The 22,306-nt window shown below is 39.1% G+C and overlaps 1 long non-coding RNA gene across 1 annotated transcript in view; it reads left to right on the forward strand.

The window, feature by feature from the left end:
- LOC108352301 (uncharacterized) overlaps positions 1–10,469 on the forward strand; it is a 159,162-nt gene extending 148,693 nt beyond the window's left edge. Inside the window, exon 4 of the long non-coding RNA XR_010056040.1 lies at positions 10,246–10,469. This is a non-coding gene — a long non-coding RNA (uncharacterized LOC108352301). The remainder of the gene's footprint in view (positions 1–10,245) is intronic.
- Positions 10,470–22,306: the final 11,837 nt, after the last annotated feature.

The following is a 22,306-nucleotide window of genomic DNA, read 5'->3' on the forward strand; positions in this document are numbered from 1 at the left end:
GTATATCTGTCATCTGAGAGGCTGTACTAGCAGCTGACTGAGACTCAGAGCCAAGCATTGAACTGAGGTCACAAACCTCTTTGGAAGAGTTGGGGTTAGGACTGAATGAGCTAAAGGGGATGGCAACCCCATAGGAAGAAGAACGGTGTCAACTAACCTCCCAGAGACTAAGCCACCAACCAAGAAGCATACACTGGCTGGTCTGAGATCCCTGACACTCTTATAGCAGTGAATGGCTTTGTTTGGCCTCAGTGGGAAAGAATGAACCTAATCCTATAAAAACTTAATGCTCCAGGGTGAGGGGGTAGGGGAGCACCCTCTCAGAGATGAAGGTGAGGGGGAATGGGAAAAGAACTGTGTGAGGAGGGACCCAAAGGAGGGCAGTGTTTGGGATGTAAATAAATAAAATAATTAATTAATGAATGAAAAAGAGCTTATTTAAATTTTTGTTGTTGCTCACAAGAAATTTTAAACATTAATATTTGCTTGCTTTAAGTTGGGTGTTTCTGTTTTAATAGTATGTATATCTCAGGATTTTAACCATTAAATTAAGGGCTTAAATAAATATATTAATTAATTAGTCTTCACACTTCCTGGAGGAAATTTATAACTCTTTCAGTAAAGAAGAATTTCTTGTACTTTAAAGTATAAGACGCTCCTGAAAATCTATGTGCGGGAGTTTTAATCTCTATTCAATAGGGTAGGGATACAAAGAATGAGAAATTTTTCTTTAATTAGGATGACAGCGGGAATTTAGGAAGGCAGAATTTAATGTAATTAAAATGGGAAAGTCATTATTTAACAGGAGTCATGCTACATTTCTTGATGAAAACACAATGAGGATCTTTAATTTCACATGAGTCAATAATTTTATTTTTATATCTCTCTTGAGCCTATTCTAATTAAAACAGAACAGAGGATAAATTATAGGAAGCATTCTAAACTTTCCTTGTCCAAGTTGCAATCTTTTGCTTAAGAAGTTTGGTCATAACAGTAAAACAAAAAAAAAATCTTGAGAAACAATAATTTAAAAACTATTATAAATTAAGGGAAAGAAGAATGTTGAATAATTAAAATGCAGGAGTGAGGGGTAGGACTTAAAGTCTGAACCATTTATTCTACACTCAATACTTCTAGCTTGTAAGGTGACATCATTAAAATAAAAGTTTCATAAAAATGGTGAATATATAAACCATACAAATAATCTGAAAACATAAATAACATAGATTAAAATTGCTCAAAATATTGTGTCACTTTGTTGAAATGAGAATTTGTGCCTAGTCATCTTGTATCTGTTTGCTCTGTGTTAGGTCAATGTCCTTGGGAGGTCTGCTCTTTTCTGGAGGATGAAAACAGGTGATATGGATCTGAGGCAGGAGAAGGGGTATGGGTGGTGTTGGGAGGAGTGAAGAGAGAAGAAGCTGCATTCATGATATATTGTATGAGAGAAGAAGAAATAAATATTTAAAAAATTTGTATGACTTTACCACACATCACAGTTTATCTAGAATGTATTTCATGTTAATAAGTACTATACCCATGCACGGTAAATTGATCAGAGGCTCTCACTTCATATGGTTTTATTAATATTTATTGAGTAGTCTCCTTCTATTGGATTTGTTGCTTGCAGTTTTTAATTCTATAAATACTATTTTAGTTGACGAATCAGAGCTGCATGTGCGTGTTGGCTACAACAGCATATTTTGTGATGTTAAGTACATGATATATCCATGCCTCATTTATGTAATTTTTATGGCGAAACAGTAAAAATGCTACTAATATTTTTGAAATATGTAATGTATTATTTTAGAACGTGTTTGCCATGCTGTGTGCTATATCTTTAAATTTCTTTCTCTTCTCTGAAATGTTGTATCCCTTCCTTTGACCAACACATATTACTGACATTTTCTACTGAAGAATAGAAGTTATGCTCTGGTCATTTTCTCATCCTTCATGGTAGATTTAAACTGTAAAATGTGCATTAAAATTGGGTGGAGAATTCCTCAGCATTGAGTAACCTAATTGTGCATACATTTAAGATTAAGTTCCTTAGTTTAATAGGCAGACAAAACATACGTAAAACAGTTGCACTAGACAGTGCCAAAAAGAAAATATTATTAATTATGTTCTATCACACATTACACAGGGAAAAGTCTTGCTTGAGGAGAAATAAGTTGTCAGTGTACCATTTGAAGGGATAGAACTTTTAATTCATCACTGAAATTATGCCTGAGAAATAGACTGAAATGTTATTCACTCTGACTATGGAATATGGGGTGCTGCTCTTCTCTCCGGGTGGAGGACACGAAATTGGGAAAACTTGAAATCTGGAATCTATTTCTTTCCATTTACTAACGATGACGATGAGGTAGACTGAGCTTACTCTGGACCAGTTACATCTTATGCAGGACCTCTTTCAATTCTCACGGCACACTTGTGAACTCAGTACTAATGTACCTCCCCCTTTTCAAAGAATGACTCGCAGGCAGATTGCTTAAACAAACAGCTGAATCACTCATAAAGAGACTGAGTTAGGAGTCAAAGTAGAATCTGATTAGTAACATGTGCCCCTCCGAATTTCATGTTCTACTGTTTAGGTTTGTTTTTGCGTATCATTATATATAATTATATATCGTTTCTCTCTGTATCAAATGATGATTTGAATGAGATATGTCTAGTTCGTCCTAGCATTGCTTGGGGACGGGCTGTTGCCATACTGGCAGAGGTACCTCACTGGAGGTGGGGTTTAGATGTTCATAGCCTTACATCATGTCAAAAAATATCTCTTGCTCCCTCTCCCTATACCCCTCCACTCCTCCCCTTCTCTCTCTCTCCCTCCCCCCATCTCTCTTCCAATATTATTTCAGGTGAAAATGTGATCTCTCACTTTCTTCATCCTAGACCATGACTGCTGCTTGCTGCCATGATGAAGTCTTGGCACCAACATAAAGTATTTCATCCATATGTTGCCACGGTTATGATGTTTTATTCACTGCACCAGAAAAATAGCCAATACAAAAAATTTGTCCTGTGGTGATTCAGTCATGGGTAATTTCTCTGCAGTAATTTTATCCTTTACCTTATATTCTATCACATTTTTCTAAAAGTAGTCATACATGCTAATGTATGACTCAGAAGCAGACAGAAATAACAGTCGATCTAAATAATCTGACTTGTGACTATGTGGTCTTTAGGTCTTGTCACCTTGAAAAATGCTCTGCTTCCCCACATACAAAATATACACTGCAAGGAGAAACACATGGTTCTGGATTTTGAAGGACTTGGCTCCCTCTGTAGTTTGATCATTATTTATGGTAGTTATTTTCACCACTCAGATATTAGGAGAATAGTTCTCTATAAAGAACAGTACTCATTGGTTTATTCAAGTGCTCAATATTGAGACTAGTCTTGATTTTCATTATCACAGTGCCCTCCTTGAACCAAGGATGACAAATGCTTTGCATGATGATGCCTGGATGTAGAAAATAAGTGGACTGTTAAGAAAGTGATGCAGCAAGGCACCACTGCAGACAAAAGACACTTGTCTCTGGAGGGTAGTCTATGAAAAGGACAACATGCACTGGTTGGAGTGATTGTTTAATAGAGGTCTACTGCAAACCTTGTGAGAGAGTACTGCTGTGCTCAGAGTCTAGTTAAGCATTTCCAAAGAGCTGCACCCATTTGCAGAATAGGTGCAAGATATCAATGAATGTATGCAGACTTAGAGATGAAGGTGTTGGCCCCTGGGGACGGACGTGTCACTTCAGTAGAGGTAGGACTAATGAATAAATCTGGGAATCTTGAAGAGGTCTTGTTGACAAACATACCATCTGTGGTATGTGTTACCTAGAAACACATGCTGAATTCTCACGTTAGTGTTAGCTTCGTGTTGATGGTTACTGCCAGCTTCTAGCTTGTCCTCATAAACTGAGGACATACAGCTGAATGATAATAGTAAAGATTAGGTTTCCTACAGATCTTTGATGTCACTATTGTGCCAAATTTCAGGTGGCTTCATCATCCTTGAGAAAATACTTTCAAATTCCATGAAGCTGTAGAGAACTATATCCCATAATATCCCTGTAAGTACAATGGAAGTATCTAGATGTGTCCATGGTTACTTGCTTTGTTCTGGCTGTCATTAGAGAAATTCATTAACCAGAACTAAAGTTCCGACTCCTTTATAGCATCTATTCCTAATTTCATTTTCATAAAACTCCAACAACCCTTAGAAATATCATAAAATTCTCTAGGGAAAGTATGTGGTGAAACAAAAGATAACAAACTTATGAATCAATATAAAGTTAATTTTATTTTCAAAATGTTGATACAAAATGAAACAATTCTTAGGGAGGAGTTCATCTAACAAAATAAAATAAAAATGATAGGTAATATAATGTGTCATGTTTACTAGCATCCAGCTTTGCTGAGCATTTGAGGGAATGAAAATCGTGGCCAGTAGAACCATGAGAAAAATATATGTAGCAAAAGGATTTGCCATTAAGGAAAGTAGAGAAATTATACTACCAGGAAATAGACTTTTCTATAGCTTTCAAATTTATTTCTTTACAAAATCGGTTTCTGGTCTTCTTGTACCACTTTATTTCATACTAAGCTTCTTCTCAACATTTTCCCATATAATCAATGTTAAGCAAGTAGAGAACTCTTTTTCATAAAAGCTTCTGTCTTCTGCAATTCCTAATGTTCTTTGTTAATTTCTAATTCAGAAAACTTTGCAAATGTTTTTAGTATGAAATTATAGCTAACTTCTTTGATGTGGTATTATCAGTAGCTGTGGAAATGGAAGTAAATTTTATACTAAACTTAGAGACAAAATTTTGTTCTGAAAATGTTGAAAAGATACCCAAATATATCAGGCAGGCAGTTGACATTTTCATTCAAATATTCAGAACAGTAATTTTATGCTCTTGTAGGCTCTATATCTAACAGTAAGTCATTTGACTTATTCACACATGACACTATCGCCTTAACTAAAATAATTTCGTATCTTTAGATTAGACTGATATTATCTGCCGACATTTTTCTTCCTATCTTCTTTATAATTAGTTATAATGCAAAATACAGTTTTTGACAAAAGGACTATGTTATTTCTTCTGAGTGCTAGGTTTGGACATATCACTGAGCCCTTGCCAGTGGACTGTGACAAGAAACAGTGGGTTCTAATTCTGACCCGAGTCTTAGGAAAGTGAACATATGCTTCACCATATTGTTTCCTCTGCCACTTGGGAGGAAAACAGCTTTGAGATCCCAGTGAGAACAATGCCCTACAAACGCAGAACTGTGAGGAGATTTAGGGTCCTGACTAACAGCAGACATTGCCCATTACTGCCAACCTAGGGGGAAGTTGTGTCAGAAATAAACCTTTGTCTTCTTTCAAAGCTATTCTTTGGAACCGCTCCGGTTTTCATAGCACCTTCATATTCCCACTAACAAATGCACTCCTCAATAGACAGGAGTGTTTTATCTTCTGGAACCGCAACAATTATCTCAAAGAAACTTTATTCTCCTCACTAGGCATAGAAGGTTAGGAAGCACAAAGTTGATTAATGCATGCTTTCAGTGCAGGCATATTGGGGCAGCTCATTAAAGACATTGTTGAACGGTCGGGGCCAAACATTTTAGAATACAACATGAAGTTGTTTTGTTCTTCCTACTAAATGGAAAATCTTATTGATTGAAAGTAACTTGAGATAAACTTTTAAATCTTATAAGCTAAATGGTGTCTGTATATGAATCCATAAGTGAACGTGTCCACAAACATCTGATAGTGAGTGGTCCGTGCTGAGTGGTCAATTTCTTTATAAGTGATGCTTGTATATGATATGGTAGGGGAAGGACAAATCAAATTAGGGTTGGGAAAGTTAAGGCTGTAGTTTAAGATGACAGAGATAATAGTGGACGAGAAGGTATAAAGATGTGTGTGCATCTTCGTGTGGGCCGTACATAAATTTAAAAGAATAAAACAAAATTGTGAATTGCTACCTCTAATGCAAAACAAAGTCAGGGAGAAAGAGAGAAAAACACATTAATTGGGGGCTAGTGAATTAGTTCAGTTGGTAAAGTGCTTGTTACATCAGTGTGAAGGCATGAATTCATTAGAAAAAAACAAAGTAGGCCTTGTAGATACTGAACTCTAGCACTGAGGAGATGGAGTAGGAAGGGTCTCTAGAGAGTGATGGCTAGCTAAGTTAACTGACTTGGTGAGCTCCAGGTTCACTGTGAGATACTGTCTCAGAAGAGACAGTGGGGGGCTGGAATAGAGAAGACATCCAACATTGACTCTGAGGTCCTTACACACACACACACACACACACACACACACACACACACACTTACAACCAATACATACATACATACATACATACATACATACACACATACACACACATCACATACATACATAAGTGTGTGCACCATATATATAGATAGATAGATAGACACACACACATACACACATATACATGAACACACATGTGAACATATGTAAGATGCTCAAGTGATTATGAGACTTCTGAAAGCAACCAACATGAAACTGCTAAATGACTGTCCAGAGTAAGTATCAAGTAATTGTGTGTTCTTGGTCATTTTTGTTGGATCTCCAGGAGTGCCTTCATGAATGGTCATATTAATGTGAGTCTAGTGAAGTTTGTTCCACCCTTTGTATTAATTTCTTATTGGCTACAATACCAAGTTGCTACAACTATCATGTTTTGAAGAAATAGATGGTTATTGCTTCCTAGTTCTGGAAGCTTAAATCCAGAGGTAAAAGTTGTGCTATAAAATATTCCAGTATTTATAAATATTACAGGCTAGCAGCAACAACTTTTTGAAAACCTTTTGATCTCTAGCTACTACATTTGGCTTTTCTTTTAAGACAGAACTTGGATTCTTTGCATGGGCTTTGAAATTAAAGATCCTCTATTTCTTCTATTCCCCAAATAGCTTTATTTGTATAGAAACCAGTGAAAATTTGTATAAACCTTTTTTCCCTGAAATGGGTGAGAGTTTTGACAGTCTGGCTGCTATCCTGAATTTTGTGGCACATCTGTAGTTATAAATATAGATTTTCAATTATGTAAATCACCTCTGCAATGTCTTTTTAAAAGTTAAAAAGAAGCAATTTATCCACCTTACATTTCAGTGATAGTCTTGTAAATTAGATCTCTGCTAACAAAACCAAAACAAAAGCTGTATTGAACGCTTCTTTTTAAAGCTTCGTAAAGGATTTGGGTTCCTTCAAGTGAAATAATAAGATGCCTAACTGTGCTGCAAATTCTACAAAATAAGAAATAACCCATCCTGGTTGTCATCTCCAAGCTAAAGCTTACATACTCACTGTCTCCCAGAAGACCATGAAATGAAAGCTCAGCGGGGACAGGAGCAAGAAGAGAGCCACTGGGAGAGTAGAAAGCTATGCAAAGCCAGGCTCGCCGAAATGTTCAGATCATTGTGTGAACATAACTCTACAAAGGAGTACTGCTTCTAACTTCTTTCTCTCTAACTTTCTTGATAGGATCTCAACAGTTGTTTTTCATAATAAGCCCCAACCTCCTTGTCATGGTCTGCTTCTTTGTCATTGGCCCTTTGAACCAGCTGTTAAGGGAGTGGACAGTCTGAAAACACCATGAAAATTAGCCTCTTTTACAGCTAATTACCACAGGTTCTGTTATGCAGTAGAGGGATAGGTAGAAATAACGATAACCTCTGAAATACAGTATTCGAAAAACAGGTCAGTAGGAAGCTTACAAACTACAGGGAGTGGGGTTGATTCCAGTTTTACTATGAGTAGACTTTCCTCTAAATAAATGTCTTCCCATGTTAATATAAGCGGTTAGCAGTGTACTACGCACTTGACAATAGTAACATGCGCTCATTTCCTACCAAGTTTATTTGAAATAAATTTTGAAAAGAACTTTCTTCCATATCTGTTGCCTGAGTATAGATCTTGAACATATACAAGATGCCTAAAAAATTTGTGTTACATTGTCCACAATTCATTTGCTGGAATCTTATTTACTGATAAGATGGTCTTAGGAGTTGGAGTCTGTGGAGAAATTATATTATGAAGAGCATATCCTCATTAGTTGATTAGCAAATTTCTATGACAAAATGATATTTATTCATATTTCTGATATGGATCAATAGCAAGAAGACTATTGTCATAAAGCAGAATAAAACACCTTTCACCTGACAATTTGACTGAATATTGGTCTTGGACTTTTTAAGTCCACAGAGCTGTATGAAATATAAAAATCTGATACAGTGAAAAACTTTGGACAATGGTGTGCAGTACCACACAGGATTATAACAAAACCGAAAATTTTGTCTCTGATGGCATTACAGGTATCATAAGTAATAGAAAAATATAAACTCATAAACCATAATATAGTAGTACTTGTGTGTGTTTGGAAATGGTTCTCAGATAAATTCACTGGGATTACACTCATTTTTAAAAGTATAGCAATACAATTATAGATATTGCATTATCTATACTTGATATAATAATGGATATTTATATGGTCTTCCTATTTATTTATTGCTCTGAGTCACGGCTCTCTAGAGGAAAGTAAGTAACAGAATGAACATATATGTGTATATATAACATTATTATTATACGATTACTATTATATTATTAGAGTGGCCTACTGACTGTAGTCTAGATAGCCCTACAATGATTATTTTCTGAAAAGTCCAATCACCTAGTAGCTATTCAAGTCACAAGGGTGAATGTCTCAGCTAGTCTTCAGTATATGCTGGAATCCTGCAGAAATAGTCTCTAATGCCAGTGAAGGAATTAACTTGTCAGCAAAGTGGAGGGCAAGCAGGCAAAGAGCAAAGCTTCTTTCTTCTGTATCCTTTATATAGGCTACCATCAAAGGGTGCAGAACAGATTCAAGATAGATCTTCCAACCTCAAAAGACCTGAGTTTAGAGTGGGTCTTCCCAACTTCAAGTCATTAAGCCACCAAAGAAATCCCACACAAGTGTACCCAGCCACTTGGGTTTTAGTTAATGCCAGATGTTAACAACTAAAATCACCATCGCAACTGCACGATCCTTTTCATAAATACTGCACTGCATTACACCAGCAATTACTTTCATATACACAGTATTCACTGTACCAAGGCCACACCCATGTCAATCGAGAATGCTAGATACAATCGCCTTAAAGTTATGCATACTGCGTATACCCATTTCATTATGGGCAATATAATTATACAACTCTTCATTCAATGTGTGTGCATAAAAACAATGAAAGAAAAAATATCTATGGCAGCAGAAAGAGTCACCATAGAACTATTAATACCTTCAGTACAATCGAACTCATTCATAAATTTCCAGCACAATTGAAGCTCCCAGGCTCTGGACCCTCAATGTCCTCTTCTGTCTAGAGAAGTCTTTCCCTGATTCACAGCTATTTTTGTTTTTACTTTTTTGTATGCTTATCTTACCTTTCCATGATAAAACTTTTACATGCTTCCATAGGCATCTTAAATATTTTTAATTGATGAAACTTAGAACCTAGACAGAAAGTATACTGACCCCCACTCTAAGAGTTGTATAGGCTAACTACCACACAGTATAAATGAGACACTGTGGAAAAGAAAGAAAAAAAAAGCAGGGAGGGAGCGGTAACTTTAATGAGGAGAACAGGAACCCAGGTTATTATACAAGCTGCCCTGCTGACCTTGCTCTAGATCAGGTACACTGACAAGCAATATTTGTTTCTGAAGTCTTGCTTTGCAATGCCATAGGCATTTTAGTTATCCAAGGGAATTTCATAGTCATCCTTTTCATTTTCAACCTTCCTTTAGAGTTCACAATGTCCTTTTTAAGGAAAGGAGGCTAAGGCATGGCAGCCTCTTCTCATGCATGCTCCTTCAATCTCTGCACTTTCTCCTGGTTGTCGTGATCCTGACCTTCCTAGATACATATTATGTGACAACAGCTGTGAGCACGGGCCCTAAGTCTTCTGTGTCGTAATCCATTGCTTTTATTTTCCTTCCTGCAATCTTTGACTTCAGCCTAATTTATGCTCTGTCCACTCCTCTATGTTGCCGCACGAATGCCTTCCCTGCCGTCAGCTGATGGCTTCGTTGTTACTTGACCCTGCAGAAACATTTTATATGGCCTTTTTGGTACAAAGTGGGACGGAATAGTATATCTTAGTCAAAAGATCCCATTTCCCTCTGTTGATTGTAGTGAAAAGGCATGTTTCTGTTAGCAGCTGCCGAAACAAACATTTGAAGAAGACCCTGCTGACTTCAGACTACGGGATTTCAGTCTCCTCCAATATGTTCTAGTGAGAAGATCTCTGAGAAGTCCTCCAGGAAACTCAGATGGATTGCAATAACTAAGACAATTTTGTGCGGCTTCCCAGCCTGAGAGCTGCAGTTGACAAACTGGTAGTGTTTTTAATGATGATAAATTGCCTTTAAACTTAAGAAATGGAGTAAATTGGTCATATTTTACCCACATACAACGTGGTGTTTTCCTAACTTTAATACTGAGAATTCTTAATTAAAATTGGGTAGCATAATTGAATCAGAAAGAAATGTTCTAGTGTATTATTTTTTCAGATTTATCTCTTTGCTTTATTTGTGCCTTACTTAAAAATAATTTAGTTTAATTTTGGCCTTATATTTCATCCTAAAATATTATTTCTACACGTTAATAATAACGTCCCTTAAAATAATTATTATCTAAAATTAATTTATTGCTTATAATATTACATGAAGACCAGTAATGTTTGAATTATTTTTTCAATATGCATGATAATATGGAGTGTTATCATATGACTTTAAATTTTTCCATTTGGTTAAAATGTAATGGAACTAAATTGGAAAATTATAGGGTTTTTCTTTTTTACATATAGCTTAGCCCCCTTATCACTGTAGTGGTTATCTTTTGATAAAGACAAAAACTGTTCAGTATTTTCAAAAACTATGATCATTTATGTTCTATAGTCAAGACTAAGAAAATTTGGTTTTAAACCAGAACTGTTCAGCAGTCACTGTGTGAAATGTTTGGATAAGAAATTTTTGTAGAGAGACCTCACCGCCTGATCAAGTGGGCACTCCTGAGGCTGCAGAGCAGAGGAGACCACCAACACTGCCCACCCCTGCCCACATCCCTGGCCCAAGAGGCAACTATATAAGGCCTCTGGGTTCCCGTAGGGGAGGGCCCGGGAGCGGCAGGACCCCTGCGCCTGAGACACTGCCGGAACCTGAAGGAAACAGACCGGATAAACAGTTCTCTGCACCCAAATCCCGTGGGAGGGAGAGCTGAACCTTCAGAGAGGCGGACACGCCTGGGGAACCAGAAGAGACTGCACTCTGTGCACATCCAGGCGCCAGAGGAAAACACCAAACGCCATCTGGAACCCTGGTGCACGGAGGCTCCTGGAAAGAGCGGCGCAGATCTTCCCGGATGCTGCCACAGCGGAGAGGACTTAGGCAGTACCCCACGAGCAAACTTGAGCCTTGGAACCACAGGTAGGACCAACTTTTCCCCTGCAAGAAACCTGCCTGGTGAACTCAAGACACAGGCCCACAGGAACAGCTGAAGACCTGTAGAGAGGAAAAACTACACGCCCGAAAGCAGAACACTCTGTCCCCATAACTGGCTGAAAGAAAACAGGAAAACAGGTCTACAGCACTCCTGACACACAGGTTATAGGACAGTCTAGCCACTGTCAGAAATAGCAGAACAAAGTATCACTAGAGATAATCTGATGGCGAGAGGCAAGCGCAGGAACCCAAGCAACAGAAACCAAGACTACATGGCATCATCGGAGCCCAATTCTCCCACCAAAGCAAACACGGAATATCCGAACACACCAGAAAAGCAAGACCTAGTTTCAAAATCATATTTGATCATGATGCTGGAGGACTTCAAGAAAGACATAAAGAACTCCCTTAGAGAACAAGTAGAAGCCAACAGAGAGGAATCGCAAAAATCCCTGAAAGAATTCCAGGAAAACACAATCAAACAGTTGAAGGAATTAAAAATGGAAATAGAAGCAATCAAGAAGGAACACATGGAAACAACCCTGGACATAGAAAATCAAAAGAAAAGACAAGGAGCTGTAGATACAAGCTTCACCAACAGAATTCAAGAGATGGAAGAGAGAATCTTGGGAGCAGAAGATTCCATAGAAATCATTGACTCAACTGTCAAAGATAATGTAAAGCGGAAAAAGCTACTGGTCCAAAACATACAGGAAATCCAGGACTCAATGAGAAGATCAAACGTAAGGATAATAGGTATAGAAGAGAGTGAAGACTCCCAGCTCAAAGGACCAGTAAATATCTTCAACAAAATCATAGAAGAAAACTTCCCTAACCTAAAAAAAGAGATACCCATAGGCATACAAGAAGCCTACAGAACTCCAAATAGATTGGACCAGAAAAGAAACACCTCCCGTCACATAATTGTCAAAACACCAAACGCACAAAATAAAGAAAGAATATTAAAAGCAGTAAGGGAAAAAGGTCAAGTAACATATAAAGGCAGACCTATCAGAATCACACCAGACTTTTCGCCAGAAACTATGAAGGCCAGAAGATCCTGGACAGATGTCATACAGACCCTAAGAGAACACAAATGCCAGCCCAGGTTACTGTATCCTGCAAAACTCTCAATTAACATAGATGGAGAAACCAAGATATTCCATGACAAAACCAAATTTACACAATATCTTTCTACAAGTCCAGCACTACAAAGGAAATAAAGGGTAAAGCCCAACATAAGGAGGCAAGCTATACCCTAGAAGCAAGAAACTAATCATCTTGGCAACAAAACAAAGAGAATGAAAGCACACAAACATAACCTCACTTCCAAATATGAATATAACGGGAAGCAATAATCACTATTCCTTAATATCTCTCAATATCAATGGCCTCAACTCCCCAATAAAAAGACATAGATTAACAAACTGGATACACAACGAGGACCCTGCATTCTGCTGCCTACAGGAAACACACCTCAGAGACAAAGACAGACACTACCTCAGAGTGAAAGGCTGGAAAACAACTTTCCAAGCAAATGCTCAGAAGAAGCAAGCTGGAGTAGCCATTCTAATATCAAATAAAATCAATTTTCAACTAAAAGTCATCAAAAAAGATAAGGAAGGACACTTCATATTCATCAAAGGAAAAATCCACCAAGATGAACTCTCAATCCTAAATATCTATGCCCCAAATACAAGGGCACCTACATATGTAAAAGAAACCTTACTAAAGCTCAAAACACACATTGCACCTCACACAATAATAGTGGGAGATTTCAACACCCCACTCTCATCAATGGACAGATCATGGAAACAGAAATTAAACAGTGATGTCGACAGACTAAGAGAAGTCATGAGCCAAATGGACTTAACGGATATTTATAGAACATTCTATCCTAAAGCAAAAGGATATACCTTCTTCTCAGCTCCTCATGGTACTTTCTCCAAAATTGACCATATAATTGGTCAAAAAACGGGCCTCAACAGGTACAGAAAGATAGAAATAATCCCATGCGTGCTATCGGACCACCACGGCCTAAAACTGGTCTTCAATAACAATAAGGGAAGAATGCCCACATATACGTGGAAATTGAACAATGCTCTACTCAATGATAACCTGGTCAAGGAAGAAATAAAGAAAGAAATTAAAAACTTTTTAGAATTTAATGAAAATGAAGGTACAACATACCCAAACTTATGGGACACAATGAAAGCTGTGCTAAGAGGAAAACTCATAGCGCTGAGTGCCTGCAGAAAGAAACAGGAAAGAGCATATGTCAGCAGCTTGACAGCACACCTAAAAGCTCTAGAACAAAAAGAAGCAAATACACCCAGGAGGAGTAGAAGGCAGGAAATAATCAAACTCAGAGCTGAAATCAACCAAGTAGAAACAAAAAGGACCATAGAAAGAATCAACAGAACCAAAAGTTGGTTCTTTGAGAAAATCAACAAGATAGATAAACCCTTAGCCAGACTAACGAGAGGACACAGAGAGTGCGTCCAAATTAACAAAATCAGAAATGAAAAGGGAGACATAACTACAGATTCAGAGGAAATTCAAAAAATCATCAGATCTTACTATAAAAACCTATATTCAACAAAACTTGAAAATCTTCAGGAAATGGACAATTTCCTAGACAGATACCAGGTATCGAAGTTAAATCAGGAACAGATAAACCAGTTAAACAACCCCATAACTCCTAAGGAAATAGAAGCAGTCATTAAAGGTCTCCCAACCAAAAAGAGCCCAGGTCCAGACGGGTTTAGTGCAGAATTCTATCAAACCTTCATAGAAGACCTTATACCAATATTATCCAAACTATTCAACAAAATTGAAACAGATGGAGCCCTACCGAATTCCTTCTACGAAGCCACAATTACTCTCATACCTAAACCACACAAAGACCCAACAAAGAAAGAGAACTTCAGACCAATTTCCCTTATGAATATCGACGCAAAAATACTCAATAAAATTCTGGCAAACCGAATTCAAGAGCACATCAAAACAATCATCCACCATGATCAAGTAGGCTTCATCCCAGGCATGCAGGGATGGTTTAATATAAGGAAAACCATCAACGTGATCCATCATATAAACAAACTAAAAGAACAGAACCACATGATCATTTCATTAGATGCTGAGAAAGCATTTGACAAAATTCAACACCCCTTCATGATAAAAGTCCTGGAAAGAATAGGTATTCAAGGCCCATACCTAAACATAGTAAAAGCCATATACAGCAAACCAGTTGCTAACATTAAACTAAATGGAGAGAAACTTGAAGCAATCCCACTAAAATCAGGGACTAGACAAGGCTGCCCACTCTCTCCCTACTTATTCAATATAGTTCTTGAAGTTCTAGCCAGAGCAATCAGACAACAAAAGGAGATCAAGGGGATACAGATCGGAAAAGAAGAGGTCAAAATATCACTATTTGCAGACGACATGATAGTATATTTAAGTGATCCCAAAAGTTCCACCAGAGAACTACTAAAGCTGATAAACAACTTCAGCAAAGTGGCTGGGTATAAAATTAACTCAAATAAATCAGTTGCCTTCCTCTATACAAAAGAGAAACAAGCCGAGAAAGAAATTAGGGAAACGACACCCTTCATAATAGACCCAAATAATATAAAGTACCTCGGTGTGACTTTAACAAAGCAAGTAAAAGATCTGTACAATAAGAACTTCAAGACACTGAGGAAAGAAATTGAAGAAGACCTCAGAAGATGGAAAGATCTCCCATGCTCATGGATTGGCAGGATTAATATAGTAAAAATGGCCATTTTACCAAAAGCAATCTACAGATTCAATGCAATCCCCATCAAAATACCAATCCAATTCTTCAAAGAGTTAGACAGAACAATTTGCAAATTCATCTGGAATAACAAAAAACCCAGGATAGCTAAAGCTATCCTCAACAATAAAAGGACTTCAGGGGGAATCACTATCCCTGAACTCAAGCAGTATTACAGAGCAATAGTGATAAAAACTGCATGGTATTGGTACAGAGACAGACAGATAGACCAAAGGAATAGAATTGAAGACCCAGAAATGAACCCACACACCTATGGTCACTTGATTTTTGACAAAGGAGCCAAAACCATCCAATGGAAAAAAGATAGCATTTTCAGCAAATGGTGCTGGTTCAACTGGAGGGCAACATGTAGAAGAATGCAGATCGATCCATGCTTATCACCCTGTACAAAGCTTAAGTCCAAGTGGATCAAGGACCTCCACATCAAACCAGACACACTCAAACTAATAGAAGAAAAACTAGGGAAGCATCTGGAACACATGGGCACTGGAAAAAATTTCCTGAACAAAAAAACCAATGGCTTATGCTCTAAGATCAAGAATCGACAAATGGGATCTCATAAAACTGCAAAGCTTCTGTAAGGCAAAGGACACTGTGGTTAGGACAAAACGACAACCAACAGATTGGGAAAAGATCTTTACCAATCCTATAACAGATAGAGGCCTTATATCCAAAATATACAAAGAACTCAAGAAGTCAGACCGCAGGGAACAAATAACCCTATTAAAAAATGGGGTTCAGAGCTGAACAAAGAATTCACAGCTGAGGAATGCCGAATGGCTGAGCAACACCTAAAGAAATGTTCAACATCTTTAGTCATAAGGGAAATGCAAATCAAAACAACCCTGAGATTTCACCTCACACCAGTGAGAATGGCTAAGATCAAAAACTCAGGTGACAGCAGATGCTGGCGAGGATGTGGAGAAAGAGGAACACTCCTCCATTGTTGGTGGGATTGCAGACTGGTACAACCATTCTGGAAATCAGTCTGGAGGTTCCTCAGAAAATTGGACATTGAACTGCCTGAGGATCCAGCCATACCTCTCTTGGGCATATACCCAAAAGATGCCTCAACATATAAAAGAGACACGTGCTCCACTATGTTCATCGCAGCCTTATTTATAATAGCCAGAAACTGGAAAGAACCCAGATGCCCTTCAACAGAGGAATGGATACAGAAAATGTGGTACATCTACACAATGGAATATTACTCAGCTATCAAAAACAACGAGTTTATGAAATTCGTAGGCAAATGGTTGGAACTGGAAAATATCATCCTGAGTGAGCTAACCCACTCACAGAAAGACATACATGGTATGCACTCATTGATAAGTGGCTATTAGCCCAAATGCTTGAATTACCCTAGATCCCTAGAACAAAGGAAACTCAAGACGGATGATCAAAATGTGAATGCTTCACTCCTTCTTTAAATGAGGAAAAAGAATACCCTTGGCAGGGAAGGGAGAGGCAAAGATTAAAACAGAGACTGAAGGAACACCCATTCAGAGCCTGCCCCACATGTGGCCCATACATATACAGCCACCCAATTAGACAAGATGGATGAAGCAAAGAAGTGCAGACCGACAGGAGCCGGATGTAGATCGCTCCTGAGAGACACAGCCAGAATACAGCAAATACAGAGGCGAATGCCAGCAGCAAACCACTGAACTGAGAATAGGTCCCCCGTTGAAGGAATCAGAAAAAGAACTGGAAGAGCTTGAAGGTGCTCGAGACCCCAAAAGTACAACAATGTCAAGCAACCAGAGCTTCCAGGGACTAAGCCACTACCTAAAGACTATACATGGACTGACACTGGACTCTGACCTCATAGGTAGCAATGAATATCCTAGTAAGAGCACCAGTGGAAGGGGAAGCCCTGGGTCCTGCTAAGACTGAACCCCCAGTGAACTAGACTATGCGGGGAGGGTGGCAATGGGGGGAGGTTTGGGAGGGGAACACCCATAAGGAAGGGGAGGGGGGAGGGTGATGTCTGTCCGGAAACCGGGAAAGGGAATAACACTTGAAATGTATATAAGAAATACTCAAGATAATAAAAAAATAAAATAAAATAAAAAAAATGGATAGAAAAGAAAAAGAAATTTTTGTAGGCTTAGAATTTTCAAAAATCTACTTTAATAAGGGTTCTCAAAAGCTTTGACCCCACATCTAGCCCACTGTCCAAAAGTAGGGGAGAAAAGATGGTAAGTAGGATAGATGTGGGCCTATTTATTAATTAGTTGAGGGTGATTCCAATCTCTATTTGTCAGAATACCAGCAGTCCTGTTCAATAGTATGGGGATACTAACAGTCCGATTCAAATGTGTTACCAACCAAGATCCAACAGAAACTGCTAGGCTGCCACCAAAATAGCATGAGTCAGTGGGAGTGATGAGGACCAGCTGAGATGCCAGGAGTTCTCTGCCAAGCCTCTCTCAATGAAGTGAAGATCAGCAAGGACACGAGAGCAGCAAAGAGTTACACAGCTAGCTCTGCAAGTGACCTGTCACTGTCCATTGTGTCCTATTTATACTTTCTCCAAAGATAACAAGTCCTCCCACGGGTCTTGCCTTAGCAAAATATCATGTGAGTCTGCCTCAGTAAAACACCACAGGAGTCTGCATCACATGACACAACCAGAAATTTCCACTTCAGATCTCCTTTACAGATCTTCCTATGAGTGAAATATTGGCTTCCTATGAACTTATGGAGAAACAGTTCTTGTCAAATTATTTTGCAAATACCATGGAGATTAATAATTGAAAAGATAGGTGTGGGATTTCATACCTTAAATTGAAGCTTCTCTACTTGAAGTGTAAGTCTCTGACAAAATCGTTGTAAGATCTTCAGTGGATACAGAACCCAAAGTTAAAACAGGTGCTACTTTGTTCTCTAAACTTTGAAATTTCTATCTCTGCTAAGAATGGTGTAAAAGCCCTACTTGGTGGTTATTCAATCCATGAAATAACTGTCTTGAAAATGACTAAATCATTGAAGAAATAAATGCTTATATAGTCACTGTTAAGCAAAAGCTTCTGGGTTAAATTTCTTCCACACATCATTCCAATGGTCCCCAATAGCTTAATGAGGAGGATGTCTGTTGATGTTGGTCTTATGTTCTATGTATTCAGATGCTACGTTCTCTGCCCCAAGATCAGGTTGCAGTCTGGACATGGATGTTGTATTGACCAATGTGCTCTAAAGTATGTTCCCCAATAATCTATGATTGGATAATAAGAGGCCAGACGCCATGACTGGGCCAGAAATGGAGAAAGGCAGAATTTGGAATAGAGTAAGAGTCGGGGGTCTCAGGTAGGGATCCCAAAAAGAAGGAAAAACAAGGAGGTCTCCATGAGGCAGGATGGACCATGAGCACATGGGCAAAAGAAATCACCCCGAGGACACAAATGGAGCCAAGCAAACAAAGCAAGACTAAGTCAATGTGTAACACAGGCCCCGTGCCTGCGATGTAGGTTAGAGTAGCTCAGAACCTGCTCACTTTGGGCTTATGGATGGTAATAAAAATACCAGGTTTCTGTGCTTTTTATTCAGGAGCAATATAGGATGGAATGGGGCAGAACCTCTGCTATAAAATGACTTCTCTAGATACCTCTCTTCCTTTGCAATGCGGGAGAGCTCGAAATTTGGAACATTAAAGCAATGACTTCAAGTCATCCGGGTAGTAATACATCATCCATCTTTGGGGGCAAATATTTATACAGTATCATTTGTTATTCTTGCCTGACCCTGGTGAAATTCACTAGCGTAATATTGGTGTGATGGGAGTGCACTGTTTTAGATCTGAGAAGCAGAATCTTGTTCTATTACTCAGTTCTTATCCAAAACCCTCTATTGTCCTGGTCTTGACATTCTACATAGAAGCCAATGAGCTGTCCCGGAAACGGCGGCACAGGTCTTCCTGGTTGCTGCCACTGCAGAGAGCCCGTGGGCAGCACCCCATGAGCGAACTTGAGCCCCGGGACCACAGGTAAGACCAACTTTTCTGCTGCAAGAAAGCTGCCTGGTGAGCTTGGGACACACGGAAGCAGAATTCCTGTAGGACCGGGCACGTTCTGTGTTTACCGGAAGTCCCACACCCGCGGATCCCGGCCCGCAGCAGCTCTCTGCCCCCAGACCCTGTGAGAGAGAGACCCAACCGCCTGGTCAGGTGGGCACACCTGAGGCTGCAGAGCAGAAGAGACCACCAACACTGCTCACCCCTGCCCACATCCCTGGCCCAAGAGGAAACTGTATAAGGCCTCTGGGCTCCCGTAGGGGAGGGCCCAGGAGCGGCAGGACCCCTGTGCCTGAGACACCACCAGAACCAGAAGGAAACAGACCGGATAAACAGTTCTCTGTACCCAAATCCCGTGGGAGGGAGAGCTGAACCTTCAGAGAGGCAGACAAGCCTGGGAAACCAGAAGAGACTGCTCTCTGCACACACATCTCGGACGCCAGAGGAAAAAGCCAAAGACCATCTGGAACCCTGGTGCACTGAAGCTCCCGGAAACGGCGGCACAGGTCTTCCTGGTTGCTGCCGCTGCAGAGAGCCCCTGGGCAGCACCCCACGAGCGAACTTGAGCCCCGGGACCACAGGTAAGACCAACTTTTCTGCTGCAAGAAAACTGCCTGCTGAACTCAAGACACAGGCCCACAGGAACAGCTGAAGACCTGTAGAGAGGAAAAACCACACGCCGGAAAGCAGAACACTCTGTCCCCATAACTGACTGAAAGAGAGGAAAACAGGTTTACAGCACTCCTGACACACAGGCTTATAGGACAGTCTAGCCACTGTCAGAAATAGCAGAACAAAGTAACACTAGAGATAATCTGATGGCGAGAGGCAAGCGCAGGAAACCAAGCAACAGAAACCAAGACTACATGGCATCATCGGAGCCCAATTCTCCCACCAAAGCAAACATGGAATATCCAAACACACCAGAAAAGCAAGATCTAGTTTCAAAATCATATTTGATCATGATGCTGGAGGACTTCAAGAAAGACATAAAGAACTCCCTTAGAGAACAAGTAGAAGCCTACAGAGAGGAATCGCAAAAATCCCTGAAAGAATTCCAGGAAAACACAATCAAACAGTTGAAGGAATTAAAAATGGAAATAGAAGCAATCAAGAAAGAACACATGGAAACAACCCTGGATATAGAAAACCAAAAGAAGAGACAAGGAGCTGTAGATACTAGCTTCACCAACAGAATACAAGAGATGGAAGAGAGAATCTCAGGAGCAGAAGATTCCATAGAAATCATTGACTCAACTGTCAAAGATAATGTAAAGCGGAAAAAGCTACTGGTCCAAAACATACAGGAAATCCAGGACTCAATGAGAAGATCAAACCTAAGGATAATAGGTATAGAAGAGAGTGAAGACTCCCAGCTCAAAGGACCAGTAAACATCTTCAACAAAATCATAGAAGAAAACTTCCCTAACCTAAAAAAAGAGATACCCATAGACATACAAGAAGCCTACAGAACTCCAAATAGATTGGACCAGAAAAGAAACACCTCCTGTCACATAATAGTCAAAACACCAAACGCACAAAATAAAGAAAGAATATTAAAAGCAGTAAGGGAAAAAGGTCAAGTAACATATAAAGGGAGATCTATCAGAATCACACCAGACTTCTCGCCAGAAACTATGAAGGCCAGAAGATCCTGGACTGATGTCATACAGACCCTAAGAGAACACAAATGCCAGCCCAGGTTACTGTATCCTGCAAAACTCTCAATTAACATTGATGGAGAAACCAAGATATTCCATGACAAAACCAAATTTACACAATATCTTTCTACAAATCCAGCACTACAAAGGATAATAAATGGTAAAGCCCAACATAAGGAGGCAAGCTATACCCTAGAAGAAGCAAGAAACTAATCGTCTTGGCAACAAAACAAAGAGAATGAAAGCACACAAACATAACCTCACATCCAAATATGAATATAATGGGAAGCAATAATCACTATTCCTTAATATCTCTCAACATCAATGGCCTCAACTCCCCAATAAAAAGACATAGATTAACAAACTGGATACACAACGAGGACCCTGCATTCTGCTGCCTACAGGAAACACACCTCAGAGACAAAGAAAGACACTACCTCAGAGTGAAAGCCTGGAAAACAACTTTCCAAGCAAATGGTCAGAAGAAGCAAGCTGGAGTAGCCATTCTAATATCAAATAAAATCAATTTCCAACTAAAAGTCATCAAAAAAGATAAGGAAGGACACTTCATATTCATCAAAGGAAAATCCACCAAGATGAACTCTCAATCCTAAATATCTATGCCCCAAATACAAGGGCACCTACATACGTAAAAGAAACCTTACTAAAGCTCAAAACACACATTGCACCTCACACAATAATAGTGGGAGATTTCAACACCCCACTCTCATCAATGGACAGATCATGGAAACAGAAATTAAACAGTGATGTCGACAGACTAAGAGAAGTCATGAGCCAAATGGACTTAACGGATATTTATAGAACATTCTATCCTAAAGCAAAAGGATATACCTTCTTCTCAGCTCCTCATGGTACTTTCTCCAAAATTGACCATATAATTGGTCAAAAAACGGGCCTCAACAGGTACAGAAAGATAGAAATAATCCCATAGGTGCTATCGGACCACCACGGCCTAAAACTGGTCTTCAATAACAATAAGGGAAGAATGCCCACATATACGTGGAAATTGAACAATGCTCTACTCAATGATAACCTGGTCAAGGAAGAAATAAAGAAAGAAATTAAAAACTTTTTAGAATTTAATGAAAATGAAGGTACAACATACCCAAACTTATGGGACACAATGAAAGCTGTGCTAAGAGGAAAACTCATAGCGCTGAGTGCCTGCAGAAAGAAACAGGAAAGAGCATATGTCAGCAGCTTGACAGCACACCTAAAAGCTCTAGAACAAAAAGAAGCAAATACACCCAGGAGGAGTAGAA

Source organism: Rattus norvegicus, chromosome 11, assembly GCF_036323735.1.
Source record: "Rattus norvegicus strain BN/NHsdMcwi chromosome 11, GRCr8, whole genome shotgun sequence".
Taxonomy (NCBI): domain Eukaryota; kingdom Metazoa; phylum Chordata; class Mammalia; order Rodentia; family Muridae; genus Rattus; species Rattus norvegicus.